The sequence below is a fragment of the Arachis ipaensis genome, chromosome B8, assembly GCF_059453495.1.
Source record: "Arachis ipaensis isolate K30076 ecotype BB chromosome B8, ASM5945349v1, whole genome shotgun sequence".
Lineage (NCBI taxonomy): Eukaryota > Viridiplantae > Streptophyta > Magnoliopsida > Fabales > Fabaceae > Arachis > Arachis ipaensis.
The window spans coordinates 13,154,632-13,174,276 of NC_142443.1; the positions used below are offsets into that span (position 1 = coordinate 13,154,632).

The following is a 19,645-nucleotide window of genomic DNA, read 5'->3' on the forward strand; positions in this document are numbered from 1 at the left end:
TAATTAATAAAAAAATTCACAATTCTACACAAATTAAAAATTACAATATAAAATTATAAATACAAAATTAATAAACATATATCATTTAAATAAATTTCCAACAACAACAAAATAATTTCTAGTCTCTCTTGTCAGCCACTCATTTCTTTGCCTTATCATTGCTAATTGCTTAAAGAGGATGCTTGTGAATTCCAATCAAGAGGAAGGTAATCAAGTTGCTATAAAAGAATTAAAAATATCAGATCTGATGCAACAAATAGAATGTTTCATATTAATCAACAAATATGTATCAGATCATTAAAAGGAATCGTCAAGAGATTTTTACATACAAAAATTCAAAATCAATATTGGTTGATTATTGACTGATTTATATTGTTTTCTCGTATTTATACTTTCAGTATGGTTTGTTATATGTGAGAATAAATTTAAAAAATACAACAGGGTAGGCGCGGCTAAAATTTTGTTATTATGGATAAGAAGTGTGTATAATTCAATATATTTTTGTTTTGGTATAGGAATCAGTATTTTTTTGTAAGAAAATTTTTGAAAATTTTTTAATCAAACTAAACTTGTATTACATCAGAATAAATTAAGTCTTCAAAAATAATTAACAAACAGATTAGTCAAACTAAACTTGCAATTACATCAGAACAAATTCAAATATTCAATCACAAATTCATAATTAACAAACCAACTAAATCAATTATCAAACAACAATGAAGCAAATAAGTGAATAAACAGAATTGCAGATCGGTAAATCATGATTCATGAATGTACCAAGAAAAATCCAAGAATGAATCTGAACAGCTGAACTCTAGGAACTAGGAAGCAAAAGTGTAGAACCCAGTAGGCAGTAGCCAGTGACAGATTTGTGCGGCGTTCAGCAGCAGCAGGACGAAAGGCAGGCGTTTTCTGCTGAAGCTTGAAGAGTAAAGAGTGAAAACCGAAGAGAGAAGAGGATCACAGATTTGTAGTATTCGAAGAAGAAGGACGGACGGAACCGATCGATGAAGAAGAAGGCAGAAGAGGACGCGGAGATATGGAGACACGGCAGTGACTCTAGAGACAGGAGGGCGGAGAGCCGGAGACGTCAGCGGGGAGAGAGCCGTGACACTGGCTTAGATGCGGAGTGGCTCTGGTCTCTAGAGACAAGAGTGTCGAGTGCGGACTGCGAAGGCTGGAGGCTGCGAAGCTTGGAGGCCTGGAGCAGATGAATAAGATTGGGAAAAAAGAAGGGTTAGGGATTTGATTTGGGGTGGGGTCAAAACAAATTATATAGTGGGGGCGTTTAAGACATTTTACTAAGAACTACTAAGTAATTTCTGAAATTTCACTGGGGGCAGTTGCCCCCACTACTCAATGAATGCATCCGTCCCTGGCTGGGAAAACAACTCCAGAAGATATCATGAAATGGTTTTCGATTCTGCTGGTCTAGAGGATCCTCATCTAGAGGCTTAAATATTTTTTTTATCTTCTTGAGGTAGCTCAAAAGCCTTTGTGGGAAGGTTGTGTGCACTCTCAACTATCGATAGTTGTTAGAATGCTATGCGTTAAGGTTGAGAGAAACTAATCACAGGAGTCATTTAAGCAGTGGGCCACCTTAATTAGGGAAATTACTCTTGAAGGCAGTGCCATACCTAGGGACTACTATGAAGCTAAGAAGTTAGTGCAAAAGCTTGGATTGAAGGCAATCAAAATATATTGTTGCTCAAACAATTGCATATTGTATAAAAAAGACGATGCTGCTCTAATTAGTTGCAAGTTTTGTGAAGCATCTCTTATCTATTTTCTTATTATTTTAAACATGAATTTATTGAGTTTTATTTAGATTTTATTATTTGAAACCTATTTGAATGCTACTTTGAGGCGCATTGTGATTTTATTTGTTTTAGGAAAAATCCGAGCAAGTTTGACAGAGTTCGTGCAGAAGAAAAAGGAAGAAATTTGATGTGCCAGCGTTTAGCTCCAAGCATCTCGTAATGCGTGCAAGCTTTCTGTTGAGTTGGCGCTAAATGCCCTGACCTGGCGTTTAGTTCCAAGTGCTCTATAACTCGTCTAAGGACCTCACGCTAGTGGCGCTAAACGCCGAGTAGCGTGAATCCAGATTCCAAAGAAGGACTTTGTAGCTAAATCTTTTGATAATAATTAGTTTATTTTAACTTCTTTTCATTATTAGTTAAAACAAAACACAATCTTTTGGGCTTTTAGTAGTTATTATTTTATTTTGGTCTCAAATCAATTAGGTTAGATATAAATGGGAAAAAGATTTAGCCCTTTGGGCTTTTCTCTTCTCTCTTTCTCATTTTGCACTTTACACACTTTTTGAAACCCTAATTTTTCCCTGAGTCTTGAGCAACTAAACCTCATGTATTAAGGTTAGGAGCTCTGTTTATTCTATGAATTAATATTATTGTCATTATACTTTCAATCATTGTGCTGATTTATATTCAAGGATTACTTTCGTTCTTCATCTTATGAATTTGAGTATATTAGAAGATAGCTCTTTTTCTACATGAATTCTTGTTGATTCTTGGAAAAGTTAACTCACTTGAATAATAGCTTCAAAGTAACTCCTCCTAAACTACTAATTACCTGGACTTAACGTGATATGTGACATATAATCATCTTATATTTAGGTAATTAGGATTTTTGTGGCTAATAAACTAGAATTGGACCTAAACATTTAATCTTAATTAAGTGACCAAGGAATTGGCAGTTGATTAGGTTAGAGGAGATTAAATCACTAAGGATTTAGGGTTTAATCAATTAAAGTTTGCCATTAATTGAATTTTGTATGATTAAAGTAATTGGTAAGAACCATTAATCTGGAAAAATAAATATCTCTGAAATCTTAACCATTTCTCACATACTTTTCACACCAAATTTACTAATTGCTTCCTTAATTCATGAATTACTATTTAATGCTTTTGAATCCAAAACACTATTTTCTGCTTGTCTGACTAAGTGAATCACTCAATTATTGTTGCTTGGTCCATCAATTCTCGTGGGATCAACCCTCACTCACCTGAGGTATTACTTGGTATGACCCGATGCACTTGCCGGTTAGTTTGTGGTTTTGAAAATCCGCACCACAAGTCTATTTTCGAGGGTGGTTGTAAGTCCAAGAGAGTTCTTGTCAAACGAATGCACTACTTACCCTTAATCCCTAGACTTCAGAGGCTTTATGCGTCAATGAGTTCAGCTTCGCACATGACGTGGCACATCAAAAACCAACATGATGATGGCGTGATGGCCCATTCATCACATGGGGAGGCATGGAAAATCTTTGACCGCATCCACTCTGATTTTGCTTTGGAGTCTAGAAACATTAGGTTAGGTCTTTGCTTTGATGGGTTTATCCAAATATCCAATTTAGCAAGCCTTATTCTTGTTGGCCCGTAATTGTTATTTCGTACAATCTATCTCCTGGGATGTGTATGAAAGATCCTTATTTGTTCTTGACTTGCTTAATACCTGGTCCTAGTAACCCTAAAGCCAACATTGGTGTATTCTTAGAACCCCTGATTGACAAATTGAATGAGTTGTGAAATCCTAGTGTTTTGACGTATGACACTATAGAAAAGAAGAATTTCGTCTTAAAGGGAGCATTGATGTGGACTATCAATGATTTCTCAACTTATGGAATGTTGTCTGGATAGATGATACAAGAAAGATTGTCATGTTCTATTTGCATGGAGGATACCAAGTCTTTTACACTACCACATGGAGGCAAGGCATCATGGTTTAATTATCATCAGAGGTTTTTGCCAATAGACTACCCTTATAGGTGCAATAAGAATGATTTTAGAAAGAGTAAAATAGAAAGTGAAGAGGCTCCTACTAGATTAAATGGTTTGGAGATTTGGGGTTAAAGGATTTTGGAAGATATCAGATAATGAAAAGAGATTCAAATCATAAGAATATGGTATTACTCACAATTAGACCAAGCAAAGTGTGTTTTGGGAGTTACTTTATTGGAAGGATAACCTGGTTAGTCACTGTCTTGATATAATACACATAGATAAAAATGTGTTTGATAACATAATAAATACTGTTATGGACACTGATAGAACTAATAAAGACAATGAAAAGGCTAGGTTAGACCTGGCTGAACTATGCAAGCATCTAGATTTACATTTGTGGTATGTCGGTGATAATTGTTGGTCTAAACCTAAGATAGCTTATACTTTGACCTCTGAACAGCAACAAGACGTGTATAGGTGGGTGCAACAACTTAAATTTTTGGATGGTTATGCATTTAATCTTGCTAGATGTGTAAGTCTTTCCGAAGGGAGATTTATTAGTATGAAGAGCCATGATTGTCACATTTTTATGCAGTGCTTGCTTTCAACTGCATTCGGAGAACTATCTACAAATATATGGAAGCATGAGTTAAGCCAGTTTTTCAAAGACTTGTGCCCAACTACCCTCAAGGTTCATGATTTGAAGGTTATGGAGCAGAATATTTCCATTATCCTTTGCAAGTTAGAAAGGATATTTTCTCCAGAATTCTTTAATGTGATGGAGCATTTCCAATTTTATCTATCATATGAGGCACGTGTGTGTAGACCTATCCAAATATAGGTGGATGTATCCGTTTAAACAGGTGATAGGAGGATTCAAGTGAACAATGAAAAATAGAGCAAAGCTTGAAAGTTCAATTTGTGAGATTTTCTTGGCAAAGGATACTTCAAGTTTTGTTTCTTTCTACTTTGAATCATATATCTTATCGCGGTAAACCCATGTGGGAAGAAATGATGATAGGGAGACACAATTAAAGCATCTTTTTCAATATTTAATAGACCTGGTTGCAAAGTTGAAAAAGCCAAGGATCATTGGTTAGATGGACGGGACAAGGACATGGATCATTTGCATATTCTACTCAATGAAAGCAAAGTTAGACCTTTCTATATGTAAGTGCACAAATCTTTTATTAAACAGTTAATTAAACTTGTTCTATTAATGAATTCCATAGCTCATCCACTTTAGTCCTACTTTTATCAAGGTTTTGGAAAGAAATTTGTCCTGGAAAAAGCAATGACTGATTTTTTCCTTGGTTTGCATTATATGTAAGTTGGTGCACAAAATCACAATCATACTTTTGTAATTCCGTACAACTAACCAGCATGTGTACTGGGTCATCCAAGTAATACCTTACGTGAGTAAGGGTCGATCCCACGGAGATTGTTGGCTTGAAGCAAGCTATGGTTATCTTGTAACTCTTAGTCAGGATATCAGTAATAATTCTGAGTTTTAATTGTGAAAAGTAAAAGAACATGAAATAAATAATACTTATTATGCAGTAATGGAGAACAGGTTGAGGTTTTGGAGATGCTCTGTCTTCTGAATCTCTGCTTTTCTATTGTCTTCTTCTTTACGCACGCAGGGCTCCTTCCATGGCAAGCTGTATGTTGGTGGATCACCGTTGTCAATGGCTACCATCCGTCCTCTCAGTGAAAATGGTCCAGCTACGGGTTTCGTAGGGCTAATCATCTGTCGGTTCTCACTAGTGGTGGAATAAGATCCATTGATCCTTTTGCACACTGTCACTACGCCCAACATTTGTGAGTTTGAAGCTTGTCACAGTCATCCCTTCCCGGATCCTACTCGAAATACCACAGACATGGTTTAGACTTTCCAGATCTCAAGAATGCTGCCAATTGATTCTAGCTTATACCACGAAGACTCTGATCTCACAGATTTGAATGCTCTGTTGTCAGGAGAGGCAATCAAACTCGCAAACTAGGAACCAAAGAGATACACACTCAATCTAAGGTAGAACGGAAGTGGTTTTCAGGCACACGTTCATAGGTTGAGAATGGTGATGAGTGTCACAGATCATCACATTCATCATGTTGAAGTGCGAGTGAATATCTTAGAATAGAAACAAGCGTGATTGAATGAAAAACAGTAGCAATTGCATTAATCCATTGAGACACAGCAAAGCTCCTCACCTCCAACCATGGGGTTTAGAGACTCATGCTGTAGAAGATACAAATTCTGATGTAAAATTTCATGAGGTACAAAATAAATCTCTAAAAGTAGTTTTTATACTAAACTAATAACCTAGGTTTACAGAAAATGGGTAAACTATGATAGATAGTGCAGAAATCTACTTCCGGGACCCACTTGGTGTGCGATTGGGCTGAGCATTGAAGCTTCCATGTGTAGAGACTTTTCTTGGAGTTAAACTCTAGCTTTTGTGCTAGTTTGGGCATTTAACTCCAACTTTTATGCCAGTTCTAGCGTTTAACGCCAGAATAGGGTAGAAACTTGGCGTTAAACGCCAGTTTTCGTGATCTCAACTCAGGCAAAGTATGGACTATTATATATTGCTGAAAAGCCCAGGATGTCTACTTTCCAACGCAATTGAGAGCGTGCTAATTGGGCTTTTGTAGCTCCAGGAAAACGATTTTGAGTGCAGGGAGGTCAGAATCCAACAGCATTTGCAGTCCTTTTCAGCCTCTGAATCAGATTTTTTTTTTTGCTCAGGTCCCTCAATTTCAGCCAGAAAATACCTGAAATCACAGAAAAATACACAAACTCATAGTAAAGTCCAGAAATGTGAATTTTGAATAAAAACTAATAAAAATATAATAAAAAGTGAATAAAATATACTAAAAACTACCTAAAAACAATGCCAAAAAGCATATAAATTATCCACTCATCACAACACCAAACTTAAATTGTTGCTTGTCCCCAAGCAACTGAAAACAAAATAGGATAAAAAGAAGAGAATATACTATAAATCCCACAATATCAATGAAGCTTAGTTCTAATTAGATGAGCGAGGCTTATAGCTTTTTGCTTCTGAACAGTTTTGGCATCTCACTTTTTCCTTTGAAGTTCAGAATGATTGGCATCTATAGGAACTCAGAATTAAAATAGTGTTATTGATTCTCTTAGTTTAGTATGTTGATTCTTGAACACAGCTACTTTATGAGTCTTGGCCGTGGCCCTAAGCACTTTATTTTCCAGTATTACCACCAGATACATAAATGCCACAGACACATAACTGGGTGAACCTTTTCAGATTGTGACTTAGCTTTGCTAAAGTCCTCAATTAGAGGTGTCAAGAGTTCTTATGCACACTCTTTTTGCTTTGGATCACGACTTTAACCACTCAGTCTCAAGCTTTTTACTTGTACCTTCATGCCACAAGCACATGGTTAGGGACAGCTTAATTTAGCCGCTTAGGCCTGGATTTTATTTCCTTGGGCCCTCCTATCCATTAATGCTCAAACCCTTGGATCCCTTTTACCCTTGCCTTTTGGTTTTAAGGGCTATTGGCTTTTTCTGCTTGCTTCTTCTTTTTCTTCTTCTTTTTTTTAAAAATTTTTTCCACTCTTTTTTTTTCGCAAGCTTTGTTATTCACTTCTTTTTCTTGCTTCAAGAATCAATTTTATGATTTTTCAGATTATCAATAACATTTCTCTTTTTCATCATTCTTTCAAGAGCCAACAAATTTAACATTCATAAACTCCACTATAAAAAATATGCACTGTTCAAGCATTCATTCAGAAAATAAAAAGTATTGCCACCACATCAATATAATTGAACTACTTTCAAGATAAAAATTAAAATTCATGTACTTCTTGTTCTTTTGTAATTAGGAACATTTTTCATTTAAGAAAGGTGAACGATTTATGGGACATTCATAACTTTAAGGCATAGACAGTAGACACTAATGATCATGTAGTAAAGACACAAAACATAGCCAAACATAAAGCTCAAAACCAAAAACAAAAAAACAAATAGACAAGGAGATTAAGGAATTGGTCCACCTTAGTGAGGGTGGCGTCTTCTTCCTCTTGAAGAACTAATGGTGCTCTTGAGTTCCTCTATGTCTCTTCCTTGCTTTTGTTGCTCCTCCTTCATGGCTCTTTGATCTGCAGTCAAATGCTCTATCACTGAACTATGGACCCTTGAGATGAACCTCTCTATCTCTCATGACTCGGGGGTGGAAGCAACTGCCTTCTTTTTCCTCTTTCTAGAGGTTTCTCCGGCCTTAGGTACCATAAATGGTTATGGAAAAATAAAAAGCAACGCTTTTTTCCATACCAAACTTAAAAGATTTGCTCGTCCTCGAGCAAAAGAAGAAAGAAGGAGTAGAAGGAGAAGATGGAGGTGTGTGAATGGGTGGGTTTGGGAGGGGAATGGTTTGAATTTAAATGGTGAGGTAGGTGGGGATCCTGGGGAAGAGAGAATGAGTTGAGGTTGGTGGGGATCCTGTGGGATCCACAGATCCTGAGGGGTCAAGGACTTCTCATCCCTGCTCCATTTAGGTGTGCAAAACACCCGTAGAGTCCAATTCTGGCGTTAAACGCCAGGTTGTAGCCTGTTTCTGGCGTTTAACGCCAACTTGGTGCTTTGTTCCGGTGTTAAATGTCAACTTGTTGCTTCTTTCTGGCATTAAACGCCCAGAACGGTGCCAGACTGGGCGTTTAACGCCCATTCTGCTACTCTTACTGGCGTTTAAACGCCAGTAAGTCTGTCCTCTAGGGTGTGCTATTTTTGATGCTGTTTTTTATTCTGCTTTAATTCTGCAGCTGTTTTTATGATTCCACATGATCATCAACCTAAAGAAAACATAAAATAACAATGGAAAATGAAATGAAAAAGTAATTAACATAGATAAATAAGATTGGGTTGCCTATCAATAAGCACTTCTTTACTGTCAATAGCTTGACATTACTGAGCCTTATAGTTTGCAATGTATGCAAACCACGGAGCTTCCTGAATAGCAAACAATTGCTCATCTGGAAAGGTTTCAGATCTCAATAGAAGGGAGGCACGCTCCTGCTACTGGTTCTATCCGGGACAGGTGATCAGCTACTTGATTTTCTGTCCCTTTTCTGTCTCTTATTTCTATATCAAACTCTTGCAGAAGCAACACCCATCTTATGAGTGTGGGTTTTGAATCCTGCTTTGTGAGGAGATATTTTAGAGCAGCATGGTCAGTGTACACAATCACTTTTGATCCTACTAAGTAAGATCTAAACTTGTCAATGGCATAAACCACGGCAAGCAATTTCTTTTCTGTGGTTGTGTAATTTTTTTGCGCATCATTTAAAACACGACTAGCATAGTAAATGACGTGCAGAAGCTTGTCATGCCTCTATCCTAGTACTACACCAATATCATGGTCACTGGCATCACACATTAATTCGAATGGCAATGTCCAGTCTGGTGCAGATATGACAGGCACTGTGATCAACTTAGCTTTCAAAGTCTCAAAAGCCTGTAAACACTCTGTGTCAAAGATGAATGGTGTATTAGCAGCTAGCAGATTGCTCAAAGGTTTTACGATTTTTGAAAAATCCTTTATAAACCTCCTGTAGAATCCTGCATGTCCCAGAAAGCTTCTGATTGCCTTAACATTGGTGGGTTGTGGTAATTTTTCAATTACCTCTACCTTAGCTTGATCCACCTCTATTCCCTTGTTCGAAATTTTGTGCCCAATGACAATTCCTTCAGTCACCATAAATGGACATTTTTCCCAATTCAAAACCAGGTTAGTCTCTTGGCAACTCTTCAGAACAAGTGCTAGATGGTTAAGACAGGAGCTAAATGAGTCTCCAAATACTGAGAAGTTATCTATGAAGACTTCCAAAAATTTCTCTACCATATCAGAGAAGATAGAGAGCATGCACCTCTGAAAGGTTGTAGGTGCATTGCACAGACCAAAAGGCATTCTTCTATATGCAAATACTCCAGATGGACATGTGAATGCTGTTTTCTCTTGGTCCTGAGGATCTACTGCAATTTGGTTGTAACCTGAATAGCCATCCAAAAAGTAGTAGTATTCATGACCTGCTAGTCTCTCTAGCATCTAGTCTATGAATGGTAAAAGAAAATGATCCTTTCTGGTGGCTGTATTGAGCCTTCTGTAGTCAATACACATACGCCACCCTGTAACTATTCTTGTGGGAACCAGTTCGTTCTTCTCATTATGAATCACTGTCATGCCTCCTTTCTTTAGGACGACTTGGACAGGGCTCACCCAGAGGCTATCAGAAATAGGATAAATAATCTCAGCCTCTAGTAACTAAGTGACCTCCTTCTGCACCACCTCCTTCATGGCTGGATTCAGTCGCCTCTGTGGTTGAACCACTGGCTTAGCATCATCCTCCAATAGGATCTTGTGCATGCATCTAGCTGGGCTTATGCCCTTAAGGTCACTTATGGACCACCAAGAGCTGTCTTGTGTGTCCTCAGCACCTGAATTAGTGCTTCTTCTTCCTGTGGCTCTAATGCAGAGCTTATGATTACCGAAAAAGTGTCATCTTCTCCCAGAAATGCATATTTCAGGGATGGTGGTAGAGGTTTGAGCTCGGGTTTAGGAGGCTTTTCCTCTTTCTGAGGAGTTTTCAGAGGTTCTTTTGTTTTCTTTGATTCCTCCAGATCAGGCTAAACATCTTTAAAAATGTCCTCTAGCTCTGATTCGAGACTCTTAGTCATATTAACCTCTTCCACCAGAGAGTCAATAATATCAACGCTCATGCAGTCGTTTGGGGTGTCTGGATGCTGCATAGATTTAACAACATTCAACTTAAACTCATCCTCATTGACTCTCAGGGTTAATTCCCCTTTTTGGACGCCAATGAGGGTTCGTCCAGTTGCTAGGAAAGGTCTTCCTAGAATAAGAGTTGCACTCTTGTGCTCCTCTATTTCCAGCACTACAAAGTCAGTGGGAAAGGCAAATGGCCCAACCTTGACAATCATGTCCTCAATTACGCCTGATGGATATTTAATGGAGCCATCAGTAAGTTGGAGGCATATTCAGGTTGGTTTGACTTCTTCAGTCAAGCCAAGTTTTCTGATAGTGGATGCAGGTATTAGGTTGATACTTGCCCCAAGATCACATAGAGCTTTCTTGGTACAAGTACCCTCTAATGTGCATGGTATCATAAAGCTTCCAGGATCTTTAAGCTTCTCTGGTAAGCTCTTTAAAATGATTGCACTGCATTCTTCAGTGAGAAAAACTTTTTCAGTTTCTCTCCAATCTTTCTTATGACTTAAGATCTCTTTCATGAACTTGGCATAAGAGGGTATTTGCTCAAGTGCCTCTGCAAACGGAATCTTTATCTCAAGAGTCCTGAGATAGTCTGCAAAGCGGGCAAATTGTTTATCCTGTTCCGCTTGGCGGAGTTTCTGAGGATAAGGCATCTTGGCTTTATACTCTTCAACCTTAGTTGCTGCAGGTTTATTTTCTACAGAAGTGGTTGGAGAAGCCTGCTTAAGGGGGTTGTTATCAGCACTTGCAAGTGTCTGACCCCTTTGTGGCATTTGAACGCCAGGATTGGGTGCTTTTTAGGCGTTTAACGCCAGATTGCAACCCTTTTCTGGTGTTTGAATGCCAGATTTGGCTACCCATTGGGCGTTTAACGCCACTTTCTTACCCTTTTCTGGCGTTTGAACGCCAGAATCATTCCTCTCTGGGCTCTTACTGTCCTCAGAGGGATTTTAGGCAGTGGGTTGGTCATCCTCTGTCAGTTGTTCCTTTCTTGGCTTTCTGCTGCTTTGAGTTGAGACATTCAATGTCTTCCCACTCCTTAATTGAGCAGCTTGGCATTCTTCTGTTATCTGTTTAGATAGATGTTGTTTTGTCTGATCCAATTGTGCTTCCATATTTTGATTAGCAGTTTTAGTGTCTTGGAGCATCTCCTTGAATTCTACGAACTGTTTTGTCATAATAAGCAATTGTTGATTGAGTTCAGCAAGTTGTTCTTGAGGACTAAGTTCAGTGGATACTGCTTTAGCCTCTTCTTTCAGGGAGGACTCACTGCTTAAGTACAGATGTTGATTTCTAGCAACTGTATCAATGAGCTCTTGAGCCTCTTCAATTGTCTTTCTCATGTGTATAGATCTACCAGCTGAGTGATCTAGAGATAATTTGAGCTTTTTCTGTAAGCCCATAGTAAAAGATGTCTAACTGCACCCACTCTGAAAACATTTCAGAGGGGCATTTCCTTAGCATCCCTCTGTACCTCTCCCAGACATTGTAAAGAGATTCATTATCCTCTTGTTTAAATCCTTGGATGTCCAGCCTTAGTTGTGTCATCCTTTTTGGAGGGAAATATTGATTCAGGAATTTGTCTGACAACAGTTTTCATGTTCTTATACTTGTTGTGGGTTGGTTATTTAACCACCTCTTAGCTTGATCTTTTACAGCAAATAAAAACAGTAATAATAAGTAGACATCTTGATCCACTTCTTTATCACGTACCGTGTCAGCAATTTGTAAGAACTGTGCCAGAAACTCAGCAGGTTCTTCCTGGGGAAGACCAGAATACTGACAATTTTGCTGTACCATGATAATGAGCTGAGGATTTAGCTCAAAACTGCTTGTTTTGATGGGAGGTATACAGATACTACTCCCATATGCAGCAGTAATGGGGTTAGCATATGACCCCAGAGTCCTTCTAGACTGTTCATTTTCACTTTGGTCCATGATGGAGAAAAGAGAATTGATGTGAATTGAAAATAAAATATATTTTTATTTTTATTTTATATAATTAAAAACAAACTGAATAAATAAAAAAATAAGATAAAATAAAATAGTTAGAAATTAAAATATAAATTTCGAAACTAAAAGAAAAAGGAAAAATAAATTCGAAAACTAAAATAATTACTTAATTAAGAAGATTTGAAAAAAACTTTGGATATGATTTTTGAAAAAGATTTTGAAATTTGAAATTTTAAAACTAAAACAGGATAAAATAAAAATTTTAAAATAGAAATATGAATTTTTAAATGAGATTTTCGAAAATTCAATTAGATAGAGAGAAAAGATATTTTTGAAATTAATGAGGAAAGAGAAAAATAATAAAATGACACCAAACTTAGAATGTTTAGATCAAAACAAAAAAAAACAAACAGGAAAACTTTGAATATCAAGATGAACACCAAAAGCAACTTTTGAAAAAATTTTTAGAAAACTAAAACACAAAGGACACCAAACTTAAAATTTTTTTTATACTTTGAACACTAATAATTCGAAAAAAAAGGAAAAGAAAAAAAATAGACTTATGCAATTGACACCAAACTTAAAATATGAAACTAAGCTCAAATGGAAGACTCTAAGCTAAAAAGAAAAATTTTTCCTAATCTAAGTAACAAAATAAATCGTTAGTTGTCCAAACTCGAACAATCCCCGGCAACGGCGCCAAAAATTTGGTGCACAAAATCACAATCACACTTTTGCAATTCTGCACAACTAACCAACAAGTGCACTGGGTCGTCAAAGTAATACCTTACGTGAGCAAGGGTCGATCCCACGGAGATTGTCGGCTTGAAACAAGCTATGGTTATCTTGTAACTCTTAGTTAGGATATCAATAATAATTCTAAGTGTTAATTGTGAAAAGTAAAAGAACATGAAATAAATAATACTTGTTATGCAGTAATGGAGAACAGGTTGAGGTTTTGGAGATGCTCTGTCTTCTGAATCTCTGCTTTCCTACTGTCTTCTTCTTCACGCACGCAGGGTGATGAGAGAACTTTTGCGTGGTCTAGAATTCAGAATAAAATTCCGTTGCAAGTATAGCTTCTAAACCAACAAAAGTCCTTTCATACAAACAATTTGGGTGTCACAAGTAACAAACCCCTTAAAAATTGATAACCGAGTATTCAAACCTCGGGTCGTCTTCGCAAGGAACTGCAAGGAGGTGTGTTCTTATTATTGGCTATGGAGATTGTAAATTCGGGGTTTCAAGAATGAGGAATAAGTAATTTAATGACGAGTGAATTAAATGGCAATTAAAATAATTCCTGCTATGGTGGCTTATGCTTAAATTCATCCAAAAATCTCCACCAATGCTTGGAATGCCAATATCCTCCGGGGTCCCAAACTAGGCATGTAAAGCTTCTGAACAGCTTCAAATAGATTGTTAGGCACCCGGGGTGACAAATGTCAGAATAAACTCCAAGATCCCAAGCCTTGCTTTTAAATCCGCCTCCGTCTTGATTTACATGTTTCCATCCGGGCGGTTTAAAAAGTAGAATCTCACCATGGTGACCAAACGTTCTCCGTGATCCATGCAATTGAGCATGATACCAATCCGTGTACTTCGAGGTGAAGCGTGGAACCTTATTGAACCTTGTGCACCAGCTCTGAGTACGAGCCACTTCCCTCTTACTCTTAAAGCCGCAGAGAGCTCTAAGCTGGCCATCTGTTTCAAGCAAACCATATTCAAGTGAAAAAGTAAAGTTATAGGTTAAGGATTGTACCCACTTGAAGCTTGTATTAGGTGGTAATGGCCTTGGGATAGGTGTTTCCGGTGGTTCTGTAACTTCTACTCCCTTATGCTCTTCTGTGAATTCCTCCAATCCCTTGCAAGGTTCTACAATTGTATCTGTGTCCTGGTCAAAGTGTTCTATGTCTTCCTCATCACTTGAGTCATAGATTGGAGGTTGAGAGAAATCGACCTCTGCATCGTCTTCGTATTCACTTGGGGAAGATTCTTCGATCTCAGAGAATTCACTTGCGGATGCAAGTTCATTACTAAGAAAGCCAGACTTGTGACTATCATCATCAAGGGAATTTGCTTCTTGGATTATTCTGTCTGATTATTCATAAACGACTTGCCTTGGGGATTGCATACTATCCTCCTTAGCATCAACTGTATCGTCCTCGACGGAGTTCTCCTTAGCTCTGGATTCCCATGGAGGTTCAGTGTCTCCTAGATCTTCAACCAACTCTTCTTCTTGAACAATGACAGCTTCTTCTACTTGTTCTAGTACGAATTCATTCTCTGTCTTTTCCACTGGAGTTTCTGGTATCTCCTTCATGCTACGCTCTTCATTAGACTGTCCACATGGGGCTGCGGCTGATCCTTGTATATTTGAGCGCCTAGAAACCCATTGAATTACTGCTTGCTCCAGTTGTCGAATGGTTGTTTGAAGTTTATTTACTGTTTCCTTGAGGCGAACCTCTGATTCTCGGGGTGCCAAATTTGGACATGATACATAGGAAAGTGGTGGTGATTGGATTGGTACTGGGGTAAGGAAGGATCATATGGTGGCGAATGGTGAAGAGAAGCTTGTGAGTGTGGTGGTTTGAGGTTATGTTGAAAGGATGGCCTATAGGCACGGGGTGGGGCTTGTTGGTAGTTACAAGGTTGTCCACCATATCTTTCAGCTGGGTATGCATTGTAGAATGGTCCTTGTCCATGATATCTCGGAGGGTGTTGTTGTCTAAAGGGTTGATTAGATCCTCTTGGCTCTATCCATCCTTGATTGGTCTGACCTTGATGCATATTCCTGCTGTAACTTTTATTTCCTTCAACAAAGTTAGAACCAAACTCAAAGCGAGAGGGGTGAGAGTTTATGGTAGTAAATAAAATTAAAAAGGAAAAATAAAAATAAATAAACAAGCAAAAGAAAAATATTTACAATAACCAATAATAAGGCACATGTTAGCAGATCCCCGGCAACGACGCCATTTTGATGAGAGAACTTTTGCGTGGTCTAGAATTCAGAATAAAATCCCGTTGCAAGTATAGCTTCTAAACCAACAAAATTCCTTTCATACAAACGATTTGGGTGTCACAAGTAACAAACCCCTTAAAAATTGATAACCGAGTATTCAAACCTCGTGTCGTCTTCTCAAGGAACTGCAAGGAGGTGTGTTCTTATTATTGGCTATGGAGATTGTAAATTCGGGGTTTCAAGAATGAGGAATAAGTAATTTAATGACGAGTGAATTAAATGGCAATTAAAATAAATAATAACTGTAAAGCAACTTTTGGCAAGGTAAGAGAAATTAGAAGTCCAAATTAGTTATCCTTCTCAACAATAATGAAAGTTGAATCTTAATTCCACTTAGTCAACCTTTAAAGAAAGGAAAGTCAAGGGACTAATTAGTTTGACCTTCAAATCCTATTTATTTCCTAAGAAAAAGTTGGGATTATTGAAGTTCAGTTCAATTAGCAAGATAACGATTATCAATTATGCTGAGTTTAATAACTGTTGAGTTACTGATTTCTTAACCAAGACCAGAAGGAAAAAAAAAGTAAATTACTGGAATAAAAATATCCTTAGATGGGAGCCAATAGTAACAGAAATTAAAAGGAAGCAATCATAAACTGAAATACCTCAAATATCATTAATTCAAATAATAATCTGTAACATGGAATAATTCATAAATTAAATTATAAAAGTAAATAATCAACTCAAGTGCTGGAATAAATAAATAAAAGTGAAAGGGAAGCTTAAAACGAAGGAACATTAAACCTGGATCGAGAGTCACTCTTAAAAACTAAGAGAAGTCCTAAATCCTAAGAGAGAGAGGAGAGAACCTCTCTCAAAATTAAATCTAAATCATTGAAAATAATAAAAAATGCGAGCTCTCCTTGAATGGATGCATTCCCACACTTTATAACCTCTAGTCTGTGCTGTCTGTACTTGGATCTGGGCCAAAAAGGGCTTCAGAAATCGCTGGAGGCGTATTCTGTAAATTCTGATACGTGGCCTCTGTCACGCGGTCGCGTCATCTGGAGTTTTCCTTGTGGCGCGGTCGCGTCGGTCACACGTCCGCGTCGAATGCGACTCGCTCAAGTCGCGCAGTCGCGTCAGTCATGCGGCCGCGTCGCTGCTTCTTCGCTCTTGGCACGCGATCGCGTCGTCCATGCGATCGCGTGGATGCCAGTTTCTTCAAAACTCCATTTTGCACTTTCCTTCCATTCTTGTACGTTTCCTTTTCCATCCTTTAAGTCATTCTGCCTTAGAAAATCTGAAACTACTCAACACACTAATCACGGCATCGAATGGAAATAAAGGTAATTAAAATAATTAATTTTAAAGCTTAGGAAACATGTTTTTCACATACATCACATAATAAGGAAGGGAAAGTAAAACCATACAATTAATATGAATAAGTGGGTAAAGGATTGAATAAATCACTCAAACTAAGCACAAAATAACTCATGAAATATGGGTTTATCACAGGGCTCCTTCCATGGAAAGCTGTATGTTGGTGGATCACCGTTGTCAATGGCTACCATCCGTCCTCTCAGTGAAAATGGTCCAGCTACGGGTTTCGTAGGGCTAATCATCTGTCGGTTCTCACTAGTGTTGGAATAAGATCCATTGATCCTTTTGCACACTGTCACTGCGCCCAACATTTGTGAGTTTGAAGCTTGTCACAGTCATCCCTTCCCGGATCCTACTCGAAATACCACAGACATGGTTTAGACTTTCTGGATCTCAAGAATGCTGCCAATTGATTCTAGCTTATACCACGAAGACTCTGATCTCATAGATTTGAATGCTCTGTTGTCAGGAGAGGCAATCAAACTCGTGAACTAGGAACCAAAAAGATACACACTCAATCTAAGGTAGAACGGAAGTGGTTGTCAGGAACGCGTTCATAGGTTGAGAATGGTGATGAGTGTCACGGATCATCACATTCATCATGTTGAAGTGCGAGTGAATATCTTAGAATAGAAACAAGCGTGATTGAATGAAAAACAGTAGTAATTGCATTAATCCATTGAGACACAGCAGAGCTCCTCACCCCCAACCATGGGATTTAGAGACTCATGTTGTAGAAGATACAAATTCTGATGTAAAATTTCATGAGGTACAAAATAAATCTCTAAAAGTAGGTTTTATACTAAACTAATAACCTAGGTTTACAGAAAATGGGTAAACTAAGATAGATAGTGCAGAAATCCACTTCCGGGGCCCACTTGGTGTGCGCTTGGGCTGAGCATTGAAGCTTCTATGTGTAGATCTTGGAGTTAAACTCCAGCTTTTGTGCCAGTTTGGGCGTTTAACTCCAACTTTTATGCCAGTTCTGGCGTTTAACGCCAGAATATGGTAGAAACTTGGCGTTAAACGCCAGTTTGCGTGATCTCAACTCAGGCAAAGTATGGACTATTATATATTTCTGGAAAGCTCAGGATGTCTACTTTCCAACGCAATTGAGAGCGTGCCAATTGGGCTTCTGTAGCTCCAGAAAATCCATTTCGAGTGCAGGGAGGTCAGAATCCAACAGCATCTGCGGTCCTTTTCAGCCTCTGAATCAGATTTTTTTTTTTGCTCAGGTCCCTCAATTTCAGCCAGAAAAACACACAAACTCATAGTAAAGTCCAGAAATGTGAATTTTGAATAAAAACTAATAAAAATATAATAAAAAGTGAATACAATATACTAAAAACTACCTAAAAATAATGCCAAAAAGCGTATAAATTATCCGCTCATCATAAGTGCATAGATTCATATCATTTATGTAAAGAATGCATTACATAGTAATCATATATCTTTTATTAAACAGCTTGTTCCATGTTTTTAACTAGGTTCAAAATTAACGCAATGAAATTGTTGACTCTGATTTGCAATCACTTTCTTGGAGTCCTTCAAACAAAGCAAAAAGTTATCCAATTTATAAAGTAAATAGATATACAATTTCATACTCTTGCAAGGACAAAAAGAAAAAAATCGATAACACTGGTGTGTCTGTCAAAGGTGATGTAGGCAATGAAGAAAGTGATAGGTTTGGAGTATTAGAAGATATACTCGAGTTTAAATACATTGGTGGTGACTCTAATCGAGTTGTTTTGTTCAAATGTCAATTGTATGATCCAAGTCGTCCAAATGGAACGTATTCATAATGACTAAAAAATAACTGAAGTCAACCATAGCAAAAAATATCGCCACTATAATTCTTTCATTGTTGCCCAAAAAGCTAAACAAGTTAACTTCTTGCCTTATCTTGGAAATTACAATTCTATGTGGCATGTTGTTGTAAACACTAAACTAAGAGGTCGATTTGAAACCAATCATGTATATGTAGACAAGGATGAGGATGAGGATGATGTAGCTTACCAAGTAGGTGAGAGCAATCCTTCTAGAATTTCTGACACTGAGCCTCCTATCAGTCTTAAGTCTCCATTTGGAGAGGACCGCATTATCGAATTATCCATTAGATCTAGTTCTGGGGCTAATCAAAATGAATATGATGATGTTGTAGACTTTGATGATGATATCGATTTTTAATAGGGTAACTATTTTTAATATTTGACTTGTCTTTAATATTGTTTTAACTTGTGTTGTTTGAACGTATATTGTATATTATTGTATATTTTTTTAATGGGGTTAATCTTTAAAATGTACATGTAGGTCATGGCTCCTCGGGTCAAGGGTAAAGGTGTCAAGGGTCATAAAAGTTCTTGCACCACTGCCGCAGCCGCTATTACCACCACCTCTACCTCTTTTGGGACTTCAGTTGTGCCAAATTTTCAGTCAGGACCACTTACCCAGCAATCGTATTTGATGGTGCCTAATCCAGGCTACACAGGTCCTCCTCCACCAAGTTCGCCTACTCTAGGATGTATGGGTCCCCCTCCCCACCCCCTCCTCCAATTTTGATTCCTCTTCTGTCTCGCAATTTCAGTCTATTAGTTGATTTAGAGATAATTGGAAGCTCTAGTACATCTCTTCCATTAGAGACTGCATCGGTTCCTAATGGTGTCACAAAAGAAAGATTGGTTCCAGATGGAAAAATAAGGTAAAATTTGATTGTTTGAATTAGAGAAATAATTACTTTTTTTAGTTTCTTAACTTGTCAATTCTTTATAAAATTATCAGTTGGTTATCTTTCTCTCCTGGTTCTCAGAAGATTACAGAGATTATCAAGAAAC

At 37.7% G+C, this 19,645-nt stretch overlaps 1 pseudogene; it reads left to right on the forward strand.

The window, feature by feature from the left end:
- Positions 1–4,056: 4,056 nt before the first annotated feature.
- Positions 4,057–19,001, forward strand: LOC148547246 (uncharacterized; annotated as a pseudogene).
- Positions 19,002–19,645: the final 644 nt, after the last annotated feature.